Genomic DNA, 24981 nt, shown 5'->3' on the forward strand with positions numbered 1-24981 from the left:
TTACCTTCTGTGGAATCTGGCAAGGGCTGATGCAATCACGTCGGCACTTTTTTCTGTCATGTTACTGACCATGGTCCCCAGAGTAAAAACCACAATACCATTTTTTTCCAGGGCTCTGGGAAAACTTTCCCATTTCCTGTGAAAAAAGAATTTGCTCTATCACAAAAAAAGGAACAGGAAAGCAAACACTATTTAAAGGATAACTGTAGAAACAAACACATAAAATATAATCAGGAATTAAGGGAGCAGCTGTTTTTTTAAATTGTAAAATGCATATAAATTTTACCATCTTATTTATGCCTAAGTATACAGTTCAGTAGTGTATTCGTTGTGCAACCACTCTTCAGAACTTTTCTGTCTTGTAAAGCTGGAAGTCTATACCTATTAAAACTCTCTATCTCCCTCTTCCCTAGCCCTTGGCAATCATCATCCTACTTTCTGTTTCTATGAATTTAACAAGTCTAGATACTTCATGTAAGTTGAGTTGCACAGCATTTGTCTTTTTGTGACTGGCTCCTTTCGCTTACTGTAACTTAGTCCGTGTTGTGACATGTGTCAGAATTTCCTTCCTTTTAAAGGCCAAGTAATATTCCATTTTTTGTTCATGCCATGTTTAGTTTATTACTTTATCTCTTGATGGCCACTTGGGTTGCTTTTGCTTCTTGGCACTTGTTAATAGTGTGGCTGTGAACATGGCTGTACAAATCTGTCATCTGGATCCTGATTTCAGTTCTTTTGGATATATACCCAGAAATGAAACGGCTGGATCATTTGATAATTCTATTTTAATCTTTTGAGGAAACTCCTTGTTGTTTTCAGTAATGGCTGTTTTTTAACAGATCTAATCCCTCATATCCTGGGAAAGAGATGTGTCCATGAGGTCAATTTCCTCTATTATATATATTTGTGCAAATGAGTGTATGTGTGTGTTAGCAAGAGATTAAATAGAGCCAGCACACAATAGTGTGGAGGAGATACTCTTAGAGAGTATTATATTCAGACTCTTTATAAATAGTGCTATCAGTTACTACTGTGGGGGCCCCTGAGTGACTCAGTCAGTTAAGCGTCCGACTTTGACTCAGATCATGATCTCATAGTTCGTGAGGTCAAGCCCCATGTAGGGCTCTGTGCTGACAGCTCAGAGCCTGGAGCCTGCTTCATATTCTGTGTCTCCTTCTTTCTATTCCTCTCCTGCATTCATGCTCTCTCTCTCTCTCTCTCTCTCTCTCTCTCTCAAAAATAAATAAATATTTTTTAAAAAAACCTTTTTTTTTTAAATTACTACTGTGGATTTTTGGAAGAGAGCCACACAGCATTTATCGTTTATTGTTATACTTCTACTAAATCATTTGTGTTTATTCCAGGCAGGTTTTCTGGAGAATTATTTTACTCATTAGAATTTCATTTACCTGACTGTGAGCACTAGGAAAATGTTACTTACGATTAAGATGAGTTTATATCTAACGTTATCTCAGCCTTATAATTCTTTATACCTTACCTTCAAATTTTTCAAAATTTCCCAAACTCTCTCCTTAAATTACTGATTGCTGACATTGAGGAGTATGGTATTATAGTTTGAACTTTTGTGAAAGCATCCTACGAATCCTCTTTACAACCCGGAAATATACTTCTGTAGTTACAGATTTGAGTAACAATATTGCTGGGTTTGTCTGCATATGATACCATATGCCCTGAAATTATATTGTAAAATTGATGTCTCATCAGAATGTGCTGTGTGTAGCTGGAAGTGAATGGAGGGGCCCTGGTCATCACCACAGTGAGTGTCTCAGAGAGCACTTGCACTGCGGTGGGAGAAGTATGCAGGGCTTTGTCCAGCAGACATGTGGTCATCCTCCTTCGTAGCTCAGTTCAAACTATATAAGGCTCCTGGTGAGGACATATTTGCCTGCAAATGTTTCAGAATCATCATGTCTTGTCCCTGATCCATGCCAGTTAAAAACAAATATTGCTTTCTACTCTAGACTAACTCCACATTGCTCAGTGTACCCTCCTACCAAAAAAAGAAAAAAGAAAAAAAATTGTAGAGGAACAAAAGTTTCCTGGATACCTGGTCGAAACCATATACTCATCTTTGTCTTTTTTTTTTTTGCTTCTTTTCTTTAAATTGGTTATTCTTTTCTCTCTGGAACATAATGATCTAACTTTCCAATATAAAAACTCTACTTTCTCATCCTAATCATTGTCAAAAAACTTCTTTTCAAAATTGTTTTTACAGAAAAAGGAAACTGTTTTCAAGCTTTGGTGATCCTGTTGACTATATTTTGTAGAGCATTCTTCAAAGTATAATTCCACCCAGATGACATTATTTTTAATATGAGGATCACTGAACTTTCCTGTAATTCACCCAGTGCATCCTTGTAACATGTGTGATTTCAGTGATGTGTACCAACAGTTAAGGTTACCTGTTTTCAGTGTTTTGTTTCATTGGCCTAAAGCTTCTTCATTTGTACTGTGCAAGATGGTTCCTTATGGTATTACAGTAATATATCCTCTGTGGATTAATGACTGATGTGGACTGGTTGTTCTCATTCCCTGACATGCTTGTGAAAATAATTTAAGCTTATTGCAAGAAAATTTACAAAAGTATAAAAAATCACAAAGAAGGAAATAAGAGTTACTCATGCTTTATATCAGGATATGCCTGGCTTAATATTTTGTATGCTTTCTTTTTTTAAATTGAAATGTGATATATAACATTGTGTAATTTAAGGTACACAACAGGTTGACTTCATACATTTGTATATTGTGATATGATTGCCATTGTAATTATAGCACCTCTATTGTGTCACATAATGATTTCCTTTCTGTGGTTGGAATAATTAAGATCTAGTCTCTTAGGAAATTTGAGGACTACAATACATTATTTTTGTATTCACTATACTCTGCATTAGCTCTCTAAGACGTACTTACTGCTAGTTGCAAGTCTGTACCCTTAAACAATATCTCTGCTATTTCTCCACTTTTTTTGGTGGTTAGCCCCTGATAACCACACTAACCGCTCTCTGTTTTTTATAAGTTTGGCTTATTGAGATTCCACAAATAAGAGATATTGCATATTTTTCTCTGTCCTTTTGAAAAGATAAACAAAATTGGCAAAGCTTTAGACAGACTAAGAAAAAAAGACTCAAAATTAGAAGACGTTATAGTTGATAATTCAGAAATGCATAGGATCACAAAAAACTACTATGAACAATTATATGCCAACAAATTAGATTACCTAGAAGAAAGGGATAAATTCCTAGAAACACAGAACCTATCAAGACTGAATTATGAAGAAATAGAAATCTGAACAGACCAATAATGCGTAAAGAGATCGAATCAGTAATCAAAAACCTTCCAACACAGAAATTCCCGGGAACAGACAGCTTCACTGAAGTCTAACAAACATATAAAGAAATATTAATGCCAATCCTTTTCAAATTCTCCCAAAAACTTGAAGAGGAGGAATCACTTTCAAAATCATTCTCCAAGGCCAGCATTACCCTGATACTAAAGCCAAATAAGGACACCTCAAGAAAGAAAACTACAAATCAATATCCTTGATGAATATAGATGTAAAAATTCTCAACAAAATATTAGCAAACTGAATTCAAGACATATTAAAAGGATTATACACCATGACCAAGTGGGATTTATTCCTGAGATGCAAGGATAGTTCAATATATGGAAACTAGTAACTCTAATACATCACATTAATAGAATAAAAAATAAAATAATCCAATCCTCAATAGATACAAATACAGGTTTGATATAATACAACATCCTTTCATAATAAAAAAAACCCTCAACATATTGGTCATAGAAGGAATACAACTCAACATAATAAAGGTTATATATGGCAAATCCACAACTAACACTATACTAAATGGTGAAAAATGGAAAGCTCATCCTGTAAGATCAGGAAGAAGATAAGTACACTACTCTTGCCAGCCCTATTCAATATAGTACTAGAAGTCCTAGATAGAACAACTAGGCAAAATAAGAAGTAAAAGACATCTGATTGGAAAAGAATAAGTAAGTTGTGTTTTTTTGCAGATTATATAATTTTGTATATAGAAAATTCCAAAGACTCACCCAAAGAAACTGTTGTAACTAATCAACCAATTTAGTAAAGTTGCAGAATATAAAATTGACATATAGAAATCAATTGCATTTTTATACACCAGTAGTGAAACATCTAAAAAATAAACAAAACTGTCCTATTCACAAAAGCATCAAAAACAATAAAGTATCTAGGTATAAATTTAACCAAAGAAATGAAAGGTCTATACAACAAAAACTATAAGACATTGTGGAAAAAAAAAATAGAAGACTCAAATGATAAGACCTCCCATGTTCATGGGTGTAAAAAATTAATATTGCTGAAATGTCCATAATACCCAAAACCATCTATAGATTCAACACAATCCCTATCAAAGTGTCAATGACTTTCTTCACAGAAATAGAATAAACAAGCATAAAACTGTTATGGAACCACAAAAGACTACAATTAGGCAAAGCATCCCTCAGGAAGAAGGACAAAGCAGAAGTCATAACACTCCCTGATTACAAACTATGTTGCAAAACTATAGTAATTAAAACACTATGGGACCAGCATAAAAATAGACATATAGGCCTCTAGAACAGAATACTGAGTCCAGAATTAAACCCTATATAAATGGTCAACTAATATTCAAAAAGGGAACCAAGAATACCCGACGGGGAAAGGATAATCTTGTCAATGAATGGTGTTAGGAAAACTGTGTCAGAAAAATGAAATTGGACCTGTATCTTATACCAGTCACGAAGATTGACTCGAATAAATCAGAGACTTAAACATAAGATCTGATACCATAACACTACTAAAAGATAAGATAGTGAAGAAGCTCCTTGACATTGGTCTTGGCCGTGATTTTTTTGGACATGAGACCAAAACCACAAACAACAAAAACAAAACCAACAAGTGGGACTACATCAAACTTAGTAGCTTTCAAACAGCAAAAGAGACAACAAAATGAAAAGGCAACCTATAGAATGGGAGAGTATTTGCAAGCCATATATTGGATTAGTGGTTATTATCCAAAATATATAAGGAACTGCTACAACTCAATTACAAAAAAACAAACAATATGATTAAAAAATGGGCAGAGGAACTAAATAGACATATTTCCAAAGAAGATATCCAAATAGCCAAGAGGTACACAAATGATGCTCAGAATCACTTATCATCAAAGAAATGCAAATCAAAACCACAATGAGATATAACCTCACATCTGTTAGAATGGCTATTATCAGGAAGTGATAAGGGTTTGTGAGGATGAGGAGAAAGGGGAACCCTTGTACACTGTACATGGGAATGTAAATTGGTTCAGCCACTATGAAAAACAATATGGAGATTCCTCAAAAACAAAATAGATCTGCCAGGGCTCCTGGATGGCTCAACTTTGGCTCAGGTCATGATACCACAGTTCGTGAGTTTGAGCCCCTGCTGTTAGTGCAGAGCACATTTTGGATTTTCTGTCCCCTTCTCCCTGCCCCTTCTCCACTCACACTCCCTCTCTCTCAAAAATAAAACACTAAACAAAAAATATATCTACCATATAATCCAACAATTCCATTTCTGGGTGTATACCCCAAAAAAATAACAGGATATTGACAAGATATATGCACTCCCATACACACACACACACACACACACACACACACACACACACACACAGTGGAATATTATTTACCTATGAAAACAAAGGAAATCCTGCTATTTGGGACCACATGGATGGAGCTTGAGGACATTATGCTAAAATTTGTATGTTTTTATTCTAATCTTTATTCATATAATTAAATCTATATTATGACATGTTTTGAAAAATTTAATCCTAATTTATACTTTTTTCATTCTATAAGGAAATTGTGCTCTTATATTTATCATTTTGTCCCTTTCTTTTCAACTAAACCTCATATTACAGCTAATTTAGTGTAATTAAGCATTATTTGATTAAACCGATTATAATGGTATAATATGCACAAATATAAGTTATTTACTCATTGCTTAATTTTGGATATTTACAATACTTCCATTATTTACAGTGTTTATCTTATGAATAATTGCCCAAAATAGATTTTGCACCTCTGGATTATTTTTCTTTGTATAGTTTTATGAGTATATTATGAAGCCAATGGCTATAAACATTTTTAAGACTCTTGATGCATCTTGCCAAATGTCTTAACTCTTAAAAAGTGTACAAAAATTTTCTGAGAAGGTAATAATTAATGGGAAAGTAAGTAGTATGTAGAAACCATTTCTTTGTGTAACAATGTCTTCACAGTCACTGACATGGATTCAAATCTTGTTTTTGCAACTTAATAACAACAGCTACTATTAGCAATCATTATTATCTGCCACACATCCTTCTTGTCTTTCTCTTCCTTCTTTTTTTTCTCCTTCCTACTGACAATTATTTTCTCAAAACTGAAAGAGGAAATCTTTTAAGAATAAGGTTAGCTAAGGTAGAACTTTCACTAATCTTACCACTGTCATTGAACTTTGTGAAACTTATCAGAGGTAGCATAAATAATTTGCAATCAAAAGATACATTGTGTTTTACTCTCAAATAAGATACCAGTTTTATGTTGCTACCAGCAAAGATGTAGACAAAAGGATCTCTTAAGAAATTGTAAAGTAGTCCACTAAAGATCATTTGCTTCCTATTTATGTTTTAAAGATTTATCAGTTTAAAATGTATTAGATTATTGTTTTCCTTCATAAGGAATATCATCCTATAAACTGAATAGAATTGTTTGTAATTTTAAACTGTGGGTAGTTTTAAGATTCAAGTGGTAGAGATTATTTGATCTTTATTATATGGCAGAATTTATGGTTCTTATTATATATGAAGTCTACATTTTCTCTGTGCTCATTCTGTCAGGCAGCTATGATGTTGAGACCTATATTCCCTAGGGGAGCTTTACTGAGGTTTTCTGTAAATTTGGTGTAGGCAGAAAACATCTGTTCTAACAAACTAAGTCACTCTTTTAAAATGCTCTAAGATGGGGGGTGCCTGGGTGGCTCAGTTGGTTAAGTGTCCAACTTCAGCTCAGGTCATGATCTCACACTTTGTGAGTTCAAGCCCCGCACCGGGCTCTGTGCTGACAGCTCAGAGCCTGGAGCCTGCCTCAGATTCTGTGTCTCCCCCTCTCTCTTTGCCCCTCCACTGTTCATGCTCTGTCTCTCTCTGTCTCAAAAAGTAAATAACAACATAAAAAAAAACTTTTTTAAATGCTCTAACATGTAAAATCGTGGGATTTCATATGAGGAATGTTTTTTATTATTAATAATTTATTTATTTTTCAATTTACATCCAAGTTAGTTAGCATACAGCGCAACAGTGATTTCAGGAGTAGATTCCTTAATGCCCCTTTACCCATTTAGCCCAACCCCCCCTCCCACAACCCCTCCAGCAACCCTCTGTTCTCTATATTTATGAGTCTTTTATGTTTTGTCCCCTTCCCTGTTTTTATATTATTTTCACTTCCCTTATGTTCATCTGTTTTTTTGTCTTAAAGTCCTCATATGAGTGAAATCATATGATATTTGTCCTTCTCCGACTGACTAATTTCGTTTAGCATAATACCCTCTAGTTCCACTCACGTAGTTGAGGAGTGATTTAAATGCTGGAGTAGATGCAAATAAATGTTGGATTTAGCTCCAACATTGTTAGGGAACACATTTATATCATCGAGGAATGGTTTTCCTTTTAGTTAGAGAACTGGCAAAGAGCCTTAACCCTTACCAAAAAAAGTGAGCATTTTAACATGCTTGTCTCATTGCCAATCATTACACATATACTTTTAAACAACTCCATAGGATACCTGCTCTCTAGGACTTTTCTAGAGAGTATAATCTTGATGTGTTAGAAAACCAGTTCCTATTAAATGAGGAATTAGATCTGGGTGGTTGGCACCATTGGGTTGATTATTAATAGTATGTGATAGTACCAAACTAACAATAATACCGAGTTAACATTTCTTCTGGATTACTGAGTATGTGCCAAAGATATTTGGGATGTTTTATGTGTACTATTTTTTCCTCCACAACAGCAGTATGAGCAACGATGATTATTACTATCATCTCTTTATGAAGTGTAGTGTAGTTTTCCATAATTGCTGTCTATATTTTGCAACAGCCTGCTGAGTGGTCCCCCTTTTCACTCTTGCTCTTTTACAGGCTAACTCAGTGACTACATCCTGAGGGATTTTTTAAAGAAGGAAATGTGATCATATTACTCCCTTTCTTAAACCTTTTCATTTTCTCCTTAATGCCCTTACTAGAGGTTTGAACCTCCTTATGATTGTCTCCAGCTTCTCCGTCCAGCATCATCTGTCCTTCACTTGGCATCTTCCTGCTAGGCTAAATTTGGAGCTCTTGAGAATTGTCATTCTTCTTTTACTTGCTTTGCTTTTGTGTCTTCCTTAGTCTCTGCTCCCATCCCTTCTTCATATCCTTCTGTGTATCCTTCTGCATATCCCGTGGATTACACCTTGATTATCAATGACTGAGATATGCTCTCTGTGATTCCCACTGAATGTTCCTTACCGCTGTGATCCTTCATTATTATAACATGTTTCATTCTGTTTTTATTATGTGCTTGTATTCTGTCTTTCCAGATAGAGTGTCAGGTCGGTGGTCATGAAACTCTACAGTTTCCCTGCATGTTGGCACTCACCTTTAGAATATGCTAACTACTTTGGAAGTATTCTTTTAGTGAATATCTGCTACTTACTTATGTATTGAATAATTTAGGCCTTGATTTAACTGACACTATTCTCAAAGTCTCCCAGGAATTCCACTTTATTTTGTAATGTTAACGAAATTCAGGTACTTATGTTGTATAGAAATACGTGAGTTTCTAATTGGCAGGTCACTTTAGCTTCCCATATCTCTCTCACTATAAATAAACTGTCTAAGTAAAGAATAGAATCATTCATATTGAAAATGCAAAGTGACCAAAGCAAAATAAAGAAATATATTACCTTAGGCAGGGGTTCAGCAGGTTTGCAGGTGAGTCCCCCAACAAAATGAAAATGTGGTAAGAGTGGACGAGAAAATTCAAAATCCCAGTAGGTTCAAATGAGCCATATTTGAGCCTTCCCCATTAACTCAGATAATGTATTGGGTCTTTGTGGGTGGAAAAACACATACAAAAACATAAAACAACTGTTAGACAAAATGAGAATTTTGTCATGTGACTGTAGTAATTTTCCGAAAGCAATTTGGAATGATGAGCCAAAGATGTTTGACAGTGTTCTTTGATAAAGCAATTGTGTGTGGGTGTTGTGTATATCTATATAGATCTACATATATATTTATATATATATGAAAGGTGATGTGAAAGAAATGTGAGAGGAACATTTTATCTCTAATGTCATTCACATCAGTACATTCACCAACAAAATACTAACAACCAAATTCAAAGGCACATTAAGATCTTACATCATGCCAAGTGGAAATCATCTCTGGTATGCAGGGATGATTCAACAAATTAACATGATACATCAAACTAACAGAATGAAGGATAAGAGTCATATAATTATTTTAATAGGTGCAGGAAAGCAGTTGACAAAATTTAACATGCTCTCATGATAAAAGCTCCCACCAAATTAGGTATACCAGGAACATACTTCAGTATAATAAAGGCCATATCTGGCAAGCCCACCTCTAACATCATACTGCTTGATAAAAATTTGAGAGATGCCTGGGTGGCTCAGTTGGTTAAGCGCCCAAGTCTTGGTTTCAGCTCAGGTCATGATCTCAAGGTTCATGAGTTTGAGCCCTGCCCTGGGCTCTGCACTGACAATATGGAACCTGCTCCCAAGCAGAAAAGAAGTAAAATTCTCTCTGCAAGTGGTAAAGACTCCACAAAAAAACTGTTACAACTAATAAATGAATTCAGTAAAATTGCAGGATCAAAAGCAACATACAAAACCCAGTTGAGTTTCTATACACTAACAATGAACTATCTGAAAGAGGAATTAAGAAAGGAATCCCACTTACAGTTGCATCAAAGGGAATAAAATTGTTAGGTGAACATTTAACCGGGAGGTGAAAAATCTGCACATGTGCACATTATCCTTTTTCATGGGTATATACCGAGAAGTGGAATTGCTGGTTCATATAGTAACTCTCTGTTTAACCTTTGAGGAATTTGCAAATTGTTTTTCAAAGTGGCTGTACCATTTTTAATTCCTAGAAGCAATATATAATGATTTTAATTTCCCCACATTCTTGTCAACACTTGTTATTGTCTTTTTGTTTATAGTTATGGTACTGGGCATGAAGTTGTATCTCATTGTGGTTTTCACTTATATTTCCCTGATGCCTAACGATGTTGAGCATTTTTTTCATGTGCTTATTGGTCATATGTATATCTTCCATGTAGAAATTTGTTTTAGATACTTTAGATACTCATTTTTTATTGGTTATTTTCCTATTATTGAGTCGTAGTATTTCTTTATATGTTTTCAGTACAAGCTCATTATCAGACATGATTTGCAAATATATTCTCTAATTCTGTGGGTTGTTTATTTTTCACTTTTTTGATGATATCCTTTGAAGCACAATAATTTTAATTTTGATGTTCAACTAATACAAATTTAATTTGGTTGTTTGTGCTTTTGGTGTTTTACCTAAGAAAATATTGTTGAATCTAAGGTTACAAATATTATCCCATGTTTTTTTATTAAGAGCTTTTATTTTTATTATTATTTTTTAATTTTTTTTTCAACGTTTATTTATTTTTGGGACAGAGAGAGACAGAGCATGAACGGGGGAGGGGCAGAGAGAGAGGGAGACACAGAATTGGAAACAGGCTCCAGGCTCTGAGCCATCAGCCCAGAGCCCGACGCGGGGCTCGAACTCACGGACCGCGAGATCGTGACCTGGCTGAAGTCGGACGCTTAACCGACTGCGCCACCCAGGCGCCCCTATTAAGAGCTTTTAAAATTATTTTTCTTGGCACAAAAACAGACACATAGACTAATGGAATAGAATAGAAACCCCAAAACTAGACCCACAAACGTATGGCCAACTCATCTTTGACAAAGCAGGAAAGAACATCCAATGGAAAAAAGACAGCCTCTTTAACAAATGGTGCTGGGAGAACTGGACAGCAACATGCAGAAGGTTGAAACTAGACCACTTTCTCACACCATTCACAAAAATAAACTCCAAATGGATAAAGGACCTAAATGTGAGACAGGAAACCATCAAAACCTTAGAGGAGAAAGCAGGAAAAGACCTCTCTGACCTCAGCCGTAGCAATCTCTTACTCGACACATCCCCAAAGGCAAGGGAATTAAAAGCAAAAGTGAATTACTGGGACCTTATGAAGATAAAAAGCTTCTGCACAGCAAAGGAAACAACCAACAAAACTAAAAGGCAACCAACGGAATGGGAAAAGATATTCGCAAATGACATATTGGACAAAGGGCTAGTATCCAAAATCTATAAAGAGCTCACCAAACTCCACACCCGAAAAACAAATAACCCAGTGAAGAAATGGGCAGAAAACATGAATAGACACTTCTCTAAAGAAGACATCCGGATGGCCAACAGGCACATGAAAAGATGTTCAGCGTCGCTCCTTATCAGGGAAATACAAATCAAAACCACACTCAGGTATCACCTCACGCCAGTCAGAGTGGCCAAAATGAACAAATCAGGAGACTATAGATGCTGGAGAGGATGTGGAGAAATGGGAACCCTCCTGCACTGTTGGTGGGAATGCAAATTGGTGCAGCCGCTCTGGAAAGCAGTGTGGAGGTTCCTCAGAAAATTAAAAATAGACCTACCCTATGACCCAGCAATAGCACTGCTAGGAATTTATCCAAGGGATACAGGAGTACTGATGCATAGGGGCACTTGTACCCCAATGTTCATAGCAGCACTCTCAACAATAGCCAAATTATGGAAAGAGCCTAAATGTCCATCAACTGATGAATGGATAAAGAAATTGTGGTTTATATACACAATGGAATACTACGTGGCAATGAGAAAAAATGAAATATGGCCTTTTGTAGCAACGTGGATGGAACTGGAGAGTGTGATGCTAAGTGAAATAAGCCATACAGAGAAAGACAGATACCATATGGTTTCACTCTTATGTGGATCCTGAGAAACTTAACAGGAACCCATGGGGGAGGGGAAGGAAAAAAAAAAAAAAGAGGTTAGAGTGGGAGAGAGCCAAAGCATAAGAGACTGTTAAAAACTGAGAACAAACTGAGGGTTGATGGGGGGTGGGAGGGAGGAGAGGGTGGGTGATGGGTATTGAGGAGGGCACCTTTTAGGATGAGCACTGGGTGTTGTATGGAAACCAATTTGTCAATAAATTTCATATATAAAAAATAAAAAATAAAAAAAATTATTTTTCTAAGTCTTACATTAGATTTTTTATTTATTTTGAGTTAATTTTTGTATATGGTTTGAGGTAGAGTGATCCAACTTCATTCTTTCACATGTGGATAATTAATTTTCCCAGAAGGAATTATTCTGGATTTAAAATCTATTGATCTATACATCTATCGCTATGCCTGTAACACACTCCCTTGAGTACTGTAGATTTATAGTTGGCTCTGAAATCAGGAAGTGATTTAGATAGTCTTTAATGTCCTTCCACAGTATTTTAGAGTTTTCAATGGTGTGAGTTTTGAATTTCCTTTGTTAAATTTATTCCTGAGTATTTTATTCTTTTTGATGGTGTTGTAAATGGAATTATATTCTTAATTTCATTTTGGAGTGGTCATTGCAAAATATATAGAAACTCAATTGCTTTCTGTGTATTGATCTTGTATCCTGAAAACTTCCTTGGTTTGTGTTTTGATATAATGTTATTTTAGTGTCACCCTTAGATTTTCTCTACATAAGATCATGTCATCAGTCAGTAGTTTTACTTCTTCCTTGCAAATTTGGATTTATTTTATTTCATATTCTTGTTTAATGTCTTAGCTAGTACCTACATACTACATTAAATGAAAGTGAAGAGACTGGCTTTCCTTGTCTTTTTCCTTATCTAAGAATGAAAGCATTTAGGTCTTTCACCATTAAGTATGATGTTGGCATGGATTTTTTGTAGATGCCTTTTCTCAGTTTGAGGAAGCTCACTTCTATTCCTTGATATATTGAGTATTCTTGTCATGAAGGTTGTTGGAGTTCATAGAATAACAACAGTGAATTTGTTTGCATTTATTGAGATAATCATGCAGTTTTGTCTTTTATTCTATTTGTATGTGGTATTATATTAATTGATTTTTCAGGTATTAAAGCCACTTTGCATTCCTGGGATTAGTTCCATTTGTGTGTGTGTGTGTATATATATATAATTCTTCTTACATGGTTAAAGATTTGGTTCACTAGCATTTTGTTGAGGGTTTTTGGGTATATTCAAAAGGGATATTGGTCTGTAGTTTTCTTGTGATGTCATTGTTTGGTTTTAGTATCATGTTTTATTGAATGTATTTTCTGCTCTTGTATTTTTTGGAGAATTTTAAAAAATAATTGATACTAATTTTTCTTTAAATTCTTGGTAGAATCACTCAATGGATCCATCTGGGCCTGGGCTTTCCTTTGTGGTAGGTTTTTGATCCCTAATTCAATCAATCTTTTTGTTGTTGTTGTCATAGGTCTATTCAGATTTTCTGTTTCTACTTGAGTTCTTTTCATATCCATGTCTATCTAGTGATTTGTCCATTTCACCTATATCTCATTTGTTGGCATACAGTTTCTGTTAATGTTCTCTTATGATCCTTTTTATTTGCCTAAGGTTGCTAGTTGTATCTCCAATCTCATTTCTTATTTTAGAAACTTGTGTCTTTTCCTTTTTGGGGTGTCCATCTAGCTAGAGATTTATTAATTTTGTTGATATATTGAAAGAACCAAATTTTTGGTTCTGTTCTTTTGCTTTATTGTTTGTTATTCTCCATTTTTTGGGTATCTCAGCTCTAATCTTTGTTATTTCCTTTCTTCTACTATATTTGGGTTTTGTTTGCTCTTCTTTTTCTAGTGTCGGTGTTTTAAAAATCTATTTTCTGGTTTTACTAAGAGATATTGGCATATAACACTGTAAGGTATACCACTTAATAATTTGGTGCATGTATATATTGTGTGTATATATATATAAGTTTAGTTAATATCCATCACCTCACATAGATACAAATTTTTTTTCTTGTAATGGGAACTTGTAAGATCTATTCTTTTAACAACTTTCAAATATACAATACAATATCATTGATTACAGTCAACATGCTATATATTACATCCCCAGATCTTATTTACATCATAACTAAAAGTTTGTACTTTTTGACCACCTTAACCCATTTCCCCCAAACTCCAGCTTTTTTTTTTTTTAATTTTTTTTTCAACGTTTATTTATTTTTGGGACAGAGAGAGACAGAGCATGAACGGGCGAGGGTCAGAGAGAGAGGGAGACACAGAATCGGAAACAGGCTCCAGGCTCTGAGCCATCAGCTCAAAGCCCGACGCAGGGCTCGAACTCACAGACCGCGAGATCGTGACCTGGCTGAAGTCGGACGCTTAACCGACTGCGCCACCCAGGCGCCCCTCAAACTCCAGCTTTTATCTCTGGCAATCACCAGCCGGTTCTCCATTGCTGTGAGTTCAATTTTTTTTTTATTTCACATACAAGTGAGATTATACAGTATTTGTCTTCTCTGTCTGATTTATTTCATTTAGCATCATGCCCTTGAAGTCCATTCATGTTGTCACAAATGGCATGATTTCTTTCTTTTTTATGACTTAATAATATCCCTAGGTATATATCAATACACCACATTTTCTTTATCCATTCATCACTGATGGACACTTAGAATGTTCCTATGTTATGGCTATTGTAAATAATGCCAAAGTAAACATGGGAGTGCAGATACCTTTTTGAGATAGTGATTTCGTTTCCTTGGGTGGCTGGGTCATACAATAGTTTTACTTTTAATATTTTAAAGAACCTCCCTAGTGTTTTCTGTGGTGGCTGCACCAATTTACATTCCCACTGAAGTGCACAAGGGTTTCTTTTTCTCCACATCCTTGCCAACACTTGTTACCTCTTGTCTTCTTGATAAGGGCCATTTTAATAGGTGTTAGGTGACATCTCATTATTTTGTTTCTGCATTTACATGATGATTAGTGATGTTGAGCATCTTTTCATGTACCTGTTGGCTATTTGTGTGTCTCCTTTGGAAAAACGTCTATTCAGTTCATTTACCCATTATTTTAATTGGATTGTTTGTTATTTTGCTATTGAGTTACATGAGTTATTTACATATATTTTGGATGTTAACTGCTTATCAGGAAAATAATTTGTAAATATATTCTCTCATTCTACAAATTACCTTTTCATCTTGTTGACAGTTTCCTTTGCTACGCAGAAGCTTTTTATTTTGGTGTTGTCCCACTGGTTTATTTTGCTTTTGTTGCCTTTGCTTTTTGTGTTATATCTAAAAAGTTATTGCAATGACCAATATCAAGGAGCATATCCCCTATGTTTTGCTCCTAGAAGTTTTATAGTTTCAGGTCTCATATCTAAGTTTTCAATCCATTTTGAGTTAATTTTTGTGTAGGGTCCAATATAGGGGTCCAGTGTTCTTATTTTGCATGTGACTGTCCTGTTTCCCCAACATTTATTGAAAATAGTGTCCTTTCCCCATTGCATATTCTTGCCTCCTTTGTCTTAAGTTAATTGACCATATATGTGTGAGTTTATTTCTGGGCTCTCTATTCTGTTCCTTTGATCTCTTTTGCCAATATTTTACTGTTAAGATCACTATAGGTTTGTAACATGATTTAAAATCAGGAAGTGTGACACCTCTAGCTTTGTACTTGTTTTTCAAGATTGCTTTCACTATTTGGGGCCTTTTGTGGTTTACTACAAATTTTAGGGTTGCTCTATTTCCATGAAAAATACTAAGGGGTGCCCGGGTGGCTCAGTTGGTTGAGCATCCGACTTCGGCTCAGGTCATGATCTCGCAGTTTGTGAGTTCAAGCCTTGCGTCAGTCTCTGTGTTGACAGCTCAGAGCCTGAAGCCTGCTTCAGATTCTGTGTCTCCCTCTCTCTGCCCCTTCCCCTCTCATGCTCTGTCTCTCTCTGTCTCTCAAAAATCAATAAACATTTTTTAAAAAAGAAAAATACTAAATACTATTGGAATTTTGATAGGGATTGCATTGAATCTATAGATTGCTTTGGGTAGTGTGGACATTTTCACAATGTTACTTCTTCCCATACATGAGCATGAAATATCTTTCTATTTATTTGAGTCTTCTTCAGTTTCTTTCATCAGTCTCTTTAATTTTCAGTGTACATATATCTCGCCTCCCTAGTTAAATGTATTTAAGTATTTGTTCTCTTTGGTACAATTATATATGGGGTTGCTTTCTTAATTTCTCTTTTTTTAATAGTTTTGTGGTTTTATTAACACAAATATGACATGCACATAAGCTGTCTATTCATTTTCTTCATTGTGCAGCGTGCACTGGAATTGGTGACTCTGATGGCCAGCTGGGCTGCTCTGTCCGTAATGACTTTACAGTTCTTAGAGGAGACGTTGTGAGCAATCTCTGCACTGTAAGATTTGCTGAAGAACAGTAGCGCTTTAAGCTCTTGATGTTGTGGACTAGGAACTTCCGGAAGCCACTGGGCAGCGTGTACTTTACTTTCTTGTTCCCATAACCAATGTTGGACATCAAGATCTGGTCATTGAATCTTCTGTGCACCGTATTGCCAATGTCTCTGGGTTTCTTCCAGTTGCACTTAGTTTTGACATATTGAATTTCTGACTGGTGCTGGATGAATTTCTTGGTCCTCTTTTTAATGATCTTTGGTTTCACCAGAGGTCTGAGGGTGGCCATGATGCCCAGTAGGAGAAGGCTGCCACTTTTTCAGGTAGCACTGAGGAAGAGAGCTTAATTTTCCTTTCTGAGAGTTGATGTTAGGGTATAGAACTGCAACTGATATTTGTGTTTGGATTTTGTACACTACAAGTTTACTGAATTCCTTCATTACTTCTAGTAGTGTGTGTGTCTATGTGTGTGTGTAGTCTTTATGGTTTTCTACATATAATATTATGTCACCTGCGAATAGAGCAGTCTTGATCCTTCCTTTCCAATGTGGGTGATTTTATTTTTTCTTGCCTAATGCTATGGGAAGGACTGCCAGTACTATGTTAAATAAAGGTGGCAAGAGTGGGTATCCTTGTCTTGCTCCTTATCTTAGAGGGAAAACTTTCAGCTTTTCACCTTTGAGTACCAGCTGTGAGATGGCCATAAATGGCCTTTATTATGTTGAGGTGTTTTCCTTCTATACCCACTTTGTTGAGAGTTTATGTCATAAATGGATGTTGACTTTCGTAGGTAGGTTTTTTTCCTGCATTTATTGAGATGATCATATGACTTTCATCTGTACTTTTTTTGATGTGGTATGTTATATGGATTGACTAGCAGATGTTGAACCATCCTTGGAATAAATTCCGCTTGATGATGGTATGCAATTTTTTTAATACATTCCTTTAATCTGTGGTTAAATTCAGCTTGCTATTATTTTGTTGAGGATTTTAGCATCTGTGTTATCTGGGATATCGACCTCTAATTTTCTTTTCTTATAGTGTTCTTGTCTGATTTTGGTTTCAGGTTAATGTGGGCCTCATAAAATAAATTTGAAACTGTTCTCTCCTATTTTTTTGGAAGAGTTTGAGAAGGATTGGCAATAATTTTTCTTCAAATGTTTGGTAGAATTTGGTAGTGAAGCTACCTGCTCCTGCTCTTTTATTTTTTGAGTGATGTGATTACTGTTTCAATTTGCTTACTGATAAGTGGTCAGTTCAGATTTTCTATTCCTTCACGATTCAGTCTCCATGGGTTGTGTGTTTCTAGGAATTTTCCCATTGCTTGTAGGTAGTTCAAATTGTTGGCATGTATTTTTTCACAGTAACCTCTTATGATCTGTCATATTTGTGTGTTACAGTTGTTAGGTCTCTTCTTTAATTTCTAATTTTATTCATTTGAGTCTTTTCTCTTTTTTCTTTGTAAGTCTAGCTATAGGTTTTCTATTTTGTTCATCTTTTTAAAAAATGGCACTTAGTTTCATTGATCTTTTCTATTGTCTTTTAGTCTCTATTTCATTTATTTCTGTTCAGATCTTTGTTATTTCCCTCCGTCTCATAATGAGTGTGGTTTGTTCCTTTTCTAGTTCATTGAGGTGTAAAAAAATTTATTTTAATTTGGGATCTTTCTTTTAAAGTTAGTGTAGATGTTGGGGCGCCTGGGTGGCTCAGTCGGTTAAGTGTCCAACTTCAGCTCAGGTCATGATCTCACAGTTTGTGAGTTAGAGCCCCGCGTCGGGTTCTGCACTGACAGCTCGGAGCCTGGAGCCTGCTTCAGATTCTGTGTCTCCCTCTCTCTGACCAACCCCCCCCCACCACCGCCTTCCATGCTCTGTCTCTGTCTCAAAAATAAATAAACATTAAAAAAAATAAAGTTAGTATAGATGTTTATCCATATGAACTTCTCTCTAGAACTGCTTCTGCTGCATGTTATAAATTTTCTTACTTTATATCTGTATTTTCATTTATCGTAAGATATTTTTTGATTTCCCTTTAATTTCTTCTTTGACCCACTGGCTGTTTAGTAGTATGTGGTTTAATCTCTACATATTTGTGAATTTACCAGTTTTCTTTTTTGAATTGATTTCTAGTTTCTTTTTTTTAATTTTTTTTCAACGTTTTTTATTTATTTTTGGGACAGAGAGAAACAGAGCATGAACGGGGGAGGGGCAGAGAGAGAGGGAGACACAGCATCGGAAACAGGCTCCAGGCTCCGAGCCATCAGCCCAGAGCCTGACGCGGGGCTCAAACTCACGGACCGCGAGATCGTGACCTGGCTGAAGTCGGACGCTTAACCAACTGCGCCACCCAGGCGCCCCTGATTTCTAGTTTCTTAATGTAAGAAAACATTCCAGTCTTCTTCCTGTGTTTCTCCTTATTCTCATACTACTACCATGCTAAAAACATTCTTGACACAACTGGCCACCAAATATGTGTTTTGTTTTGTTTTTTACCATATCAAGAAATTCTCTATGATACCACCTGGGTGTCCTTGAATTTGATTCTGACACCAGCTACCTGGAGGCAACAGATCTCACAGGTTAAGGGCTCTTGTCCCATGAGATGTCACTTCAGATGCCAATTACAAGTAGTCCATACTCTGGTTACCCTCAACTTCTGTTCAACTTGGCTACAAATTGTAAGTTTCCATGGCCTCCTCCCTCTTTGGATTTGATAAGTTGCTAGAACAGCTCACAGAAGTCAGGGAAACACTTAATTATGTCTATCAGAGTATTAAAGGATGTGAACAGCCAAATGAGAAGACACGTAAGACAAAGTCTTAGAGGTTTTGGATTGTAGTAAGTTCTAGATCAGTGGATTTGTTCCATGTTCCATTTGTTCCATTGTTCCCCCAATCCATGGATGTGTTCTCCTATTTAAAAGCTCTCTGAACCTTGTACTTTGGGAGTTTTTATAGAGGCTTCCTCATGTAGGCATGATCAATATTAACTCCAGTTCTAGCTCCTTTGCTCTGTCTAAAGCAGTGGGGAATGAGGTTGAAAGTTGCAAGATCAAATTATGCTGTGGTCTTTCTGGTGACCAGCTCCCACCCAGGAGTCGGCCTAGAGTTACCTCATTAGAATAAAAGATGCTCTTAGTGTTCTTATCACTTAGGAATATATAAGAGTTTTAGAAGCCTTGTGTCAGGGACAGGGATCAAAGACCAATTGTTAGAATAGAAGATGTTCTAGTGTACTTACCACTAAGAAATTTATAAGGAGTTTAGGAGCTCTCTGTCAGGACCTGGGAATCAAGACCAATCTATATATTTCTTATTATTCCACAATACAACACTTCTGACACTTCTGACCAAGTCAGGAAAGTTGCTTGATATGATTTCAATTTTCTTAAGTTTAGACATTTTTGTGACCTAATGTGTGATGTATTTGAAGAATATCCCAGAACCAAGGATCAAGTTTGGTGTTTCCTGTGCAGCTGCCACAAAACCTGGCATGTCAGACATGTGTACAACCTCATTCCAGTGAAGCAGTGGTAATCTGCAATGGGCGAAAATGTCAACATGAAAATGGTACCCACAGACCTCCCTGGACTCCGGGGAGGATTGCAGTCTGTTGATAGATTTGTGCTGAATTGGAAGCCTATTCCTTGGGAAGCAGCTTTTAAAGTATGAAATAGACCTCTTTCAGGGAAAGACTGGAAGATGGGCATTTCTGTCTGCTGCCTCTGTGTTGAGCCTTAAGAGGTTAACCAGATAGTAAGACCTTATATCTGTTACCTATCAAAGGCTGAATATGAGAGTGAAAGCAGCCAGGTGAATATTTTTTTAAAAAGATGTATGTTTATTCATTTTTGAGAGAGAGAGAGAGACAGAGTGCAAGTAGGGGAGGGACAGAGAGAGAGGGAGACACAGAATCTGAAGCAGGATCCAGGCTCTGAGCTGTCAGCACAGAGTCCGATGCAGGGCTCAAATTTGTGAACCACGAGATCATGCTCTGAGCGAAAGTTAGACACTTAACTGACTGAGCCATTCAGAAGCCCCAGTCATGTGAATATGTTTAAAAGTCAGGAAGAAAAGAGAATTTGGTCATGAAATCAAAGACTTTCACATAGTTCAATTTTATAATAGGATGCAGGTATCAGTGGTTGTATTCCTTTATTTTAAGTTTATTTATTTTGAGAGAGAGAGCGCGAGCACAATTGGGGGATAGGCAGAGAGAGAGAATCCCAAACAGGTTCCACAATGTCAGCACAGAGCCTGATGTGGGGCTTGAACTTATAAACCATGAGATCACGACCTGAGCCGAAATCAGGAGCTGGATGCTTAACTAACTGAGCTACTCAGGGTAGCTCATAGATTGGAAGAACAAATACTAAACTGTCTACACTACCCAAAGCAATCTACAGATTTAATGTAATCGCTATCAAAACACTAACAGCATTTTTCACAGAGCTGGAACAAACAATCCTATCATTTGTATGGAACTACAAAAGACTCAAATAGCCAAAGCAATCTTGAAAAAGAAAAAAACTGGAGGTATCACAATTCCTGAATTCAAGTTATACTACAAGGCTGTAGTAATCAAAACAGTATTGTATTGACACAAAGACAGACACATAGATCAATGGAACAGCATAGAAAACCCAGAATGAACCCACAATTATATGGTCAATTAATCTTTGACAAAACAGGAAAAAATATCCAATGGGAAAAAAAATCTCTTCAACAAATGATGTTGGTAAAACTGGATAGCCACATGCAAAGTATAAAACTAGACCACTTTCTTACACCACACACAAAAATACATTCAGAATAGATTAAAGACCTAAATGTGAGACCTGAGAATGTAAAAATCCTAGAGGAGAGCAAAGACAGTAATGTCTCTGACATGAGCAGTAGCAATATTTTTCTAGATATGGTTTTCTAGATTTTTCTCCTGAGGCAAGGGAAACCAAAGCAAAAATAAACTATAGGGATTACATCAAAATAAAATAAACCTTCTGTGCAATGAAGGAAATAATTAACAAAACTAAAAGGCAATTTAACTGAATGGGAGAAGATATTTGCAAATGATATATACAAGAAAGTGTAAGTTATCCAAAATATATAAATAATTTGTGCAACTCAACATCCCAAAACCAAATAATCCAATTAAAAAATGGACAGAAGACATAAACATACATTTCTCCAAAGAAGAGATACAGATGGCCAATAGACACATGAAAAGATGCTCCACGTCAGTTATCATCAGGGAAATACAAGTCAGAACTGCAATGAGATACCACTTCACACCTTTCAGAATGGCTAAAATAAAAAACACAAACAAGTGTGGAGATTTCTCAAAAAGTTAAAAATAGAACTACCCTATGATCCAGCAATTGCACTACCACATACCCCAAAATACAAAAATACTAATTCAAATGGATACATGTACCCATATGTTTATATCAGCATTATCTATAATAGCCAAATATGGAAACAGCCCAAGGGTCTGTAGATTGAACGGATACAGAAAAATGAAATCTTACCATTTGCAATGACATGGATGGAGCTAGAGAGTATTATGCTAAGTGAAATTAAGCTAAGTGAAATTGGCTAAGACCAATACCAAATGATTTCACTTATGTATGGATTTAAGAAATGAAACAAACAAGCAAAGGACAAAAAGAGAGAGAGAGACAAATCAAGAAACAGACTCTTAACTGTAGAGAACAAACCGATGGTTATCAGAGGGGAGGTGAATGAGGGGAATGGGTAAAATAGGTGATGGGGATTAATGAGCGCATTTGTTGTGATGAGCACTGAGTGATGGATGGAATTGTTGATTCACTGTATTGTCACCTGAAATGAACATAACACTGTCTGTTAACTATGCTGGAATCAAAATAAAAACTTAATAGAAAAAAAGAGTAAATAAGTAAGCACATAAATAAATAAATAAATAAACCCACACCAAGCAAAATGTAGAGGAGATGAAAGTAATATAATGTGAATATATGAGGGAATTTTCTGAAAGGAGTTTGGAATAATTTAGCGAAAAATGTTTAAAAGTGTTTGTGGTTTAATTATGCACACACACAATACATAGATGATACAAAGCATGTATAATGATGCAAACATATATAATGATGCAAATATATATTTACATATATATGTTGTTCACATGTATATATAAAAGACAAAGTGTAAGAGGCTCATTTCTAACATCACAGTAGTACATTCACAATCATAAACGATTATTAAACCTAAGCCACTATCAAATTAAGCACGCATCTGTTTACTCTGAAATGCTGCAAAAGTAACAGATGCAAATGTAAGCAACTATTTGAGCTCCCCAATCAGTTAACCAATGGAAACACCTTTCCCTAGAATCCTGTCTAATTTCTATAATTTAGCAAGTTATTTCCTTGATCCTAGATTTTCCAAGAAAACTGTGAGGCTTTGAGGGTATGGCTTGATTCCTTGTGCTTACCATTGCGGTTGGTTCATATGAGTAGCTTAATAATTTTTGTGTATTAAATAATATTTGCAAATAACAGCTGGAATATTTTCATCAAGTATGGAAACACGTGCACTGTTAACTTTGGCTCATTTTGTCTTTATGGAGTGACATAGTTGTGTGCACCCTTCAACAAGATGTTTAAGCCTTTAAAACATGATTTGTAAGGCCTTGTGAAAGAATGTGTAATCATTGGAAACTTCATATTTTAGGTTCCTGAGTCTGGGATAGAGCCACCATATCTTCCAATTGTGAAGGAATCTTTCAGGTAATGTGACAAAACACTTTAAGTTTTAAATGAGGAAACTGAGGAGAAACAAATGAAAATGTCCTCAAAACTCTATACAGACTGTTGTGCTAGAAATATGGAACTCCTTAGTCTACACGTCTGCTTACATCAAGATAGTGAAATTTCTAATGCCTTTTCTTAAAGATGGGAAAAGTATAGTAAAATGGATATGTAGGAAATAGGTGCAGCAGAGAGGACTTTTAAGGCACTACTCTGATATAATAGTGGTGGGTACATGTCATTACAAATTTGTTAAAACCTATAGAATGTACACCACCAAAAGTGAATTCTATTGTAAACTATGGACTTTGGATGATAATGTGTCAATATAGGTTCATCAGTTGTAACGAATGTACCATTCTGGTGGGAGACGTTGATAATGGGGGAACTTACGAATGTGTGGGGACAGGGGTTATATGGGAAATCTCGATTCAATATGCTGTGACTTCAAATTATTTTAAAAAATAAAGTATATCATAAGTAATATTTTCACCCTGTATTTAATAAACAAAGGAAGGATTAAACACTTTACCCAGAAAAAAGTAAAAAAAAAAAAGTTTAAATATTAAAAACAAACACACAAATAATGGATATGTAATTGCTTCAAGAAATCCTCAGTGCTTTATTTATGGGTATTGACTTCCTGGAGTGTAAGTACTAATACCGGACCACAGGTTCAAACTGACCCTGTTGTATAAGTCTTTCGGTAATATTTGTGAGATTGAGGATTGAGAGATCATTTCATATTTTCATTTCATCGTTTCACTTATAAAAGACAAATTCCTCTGACTTTATACAAATGTACCTTCCAAGGCACTAGGATAATTAAGACTTCATGCCACCAGTGAAAAACATGACTTAGTACTTCACTGTAAAACTGATCCCACCTCTTCTGATTAAATGTTTGGAACCAAGAGTCAAAATAAAGCATGTATATATTTTTTGCTCTCTCCATGAATGCCATTTGATCACTTAATTCTGACATGATAACAGGTACGTAGGATGGAGGGAAAGTCCTCCACTATACTTTTCAAATGTAAAGCCCGGAGAGAAGGGGAGACCGTACATTAAAGGTATTTTGTGTAGCTCAGCCAGCAGATCACCACAGGGTCCAACGGTATCTGCAAGTATGACATCAAACTTTGATTCTTGTAATTTTGTCATGAGTTTCCTGTTCAAAACTGCGTCTTTGCAGAGCTTTTCAATACAGTCAGAATATTCCCACGAGTTTTCTTGCAGTTGTGAAAAATATGCCCAGAATGTATCTTTCGATAAATCGTATGTCCATTTGGTGATCAATTTTCTGAAGAGAATCCTAAAGTCATCTTTCAGTAAATGTGTAGGATAAATCTCATATTTAATAGTAGATGATTTGCTTGGATCAACAAGAATGGAAGCTCAAGATGTCAGAACAGTCACTTCATGACCTCTCTGGACAAGTTCATCTAGGATTGTCTTCATGTTGATCCAGTAGCTGTATTTTGTGGGCCACACCAGCACCTGTCCACAACTCCCAGAGCTAAAGTAACAGCCCAGCTGTAGCAGCAGAAGAACTGAAATCCATTTCATAGACAT

The 24981-nt window shown here is 35.8% G+C and overlaps 1 pseudogene; it reads right to left on the bottom strand.

Annotated features, from left to right (window-relative positions):
• Positions 1 to 24981, bottom strand: LOC101098790 (annotated as a pseudogene).

This window comes from Felis catus, chromosome B1 (genome assembly GCF_018350175.1).
Source record: "Felis catus isolate Fca126 chromosome B1, F.catus_Fca126_mat1.0, whole genome shotgun sequence".
NCBI lineage: Eukaryota > Metazoa > Chordata > Mammalia > Carnivora > Felidae > Felis > Felis catus.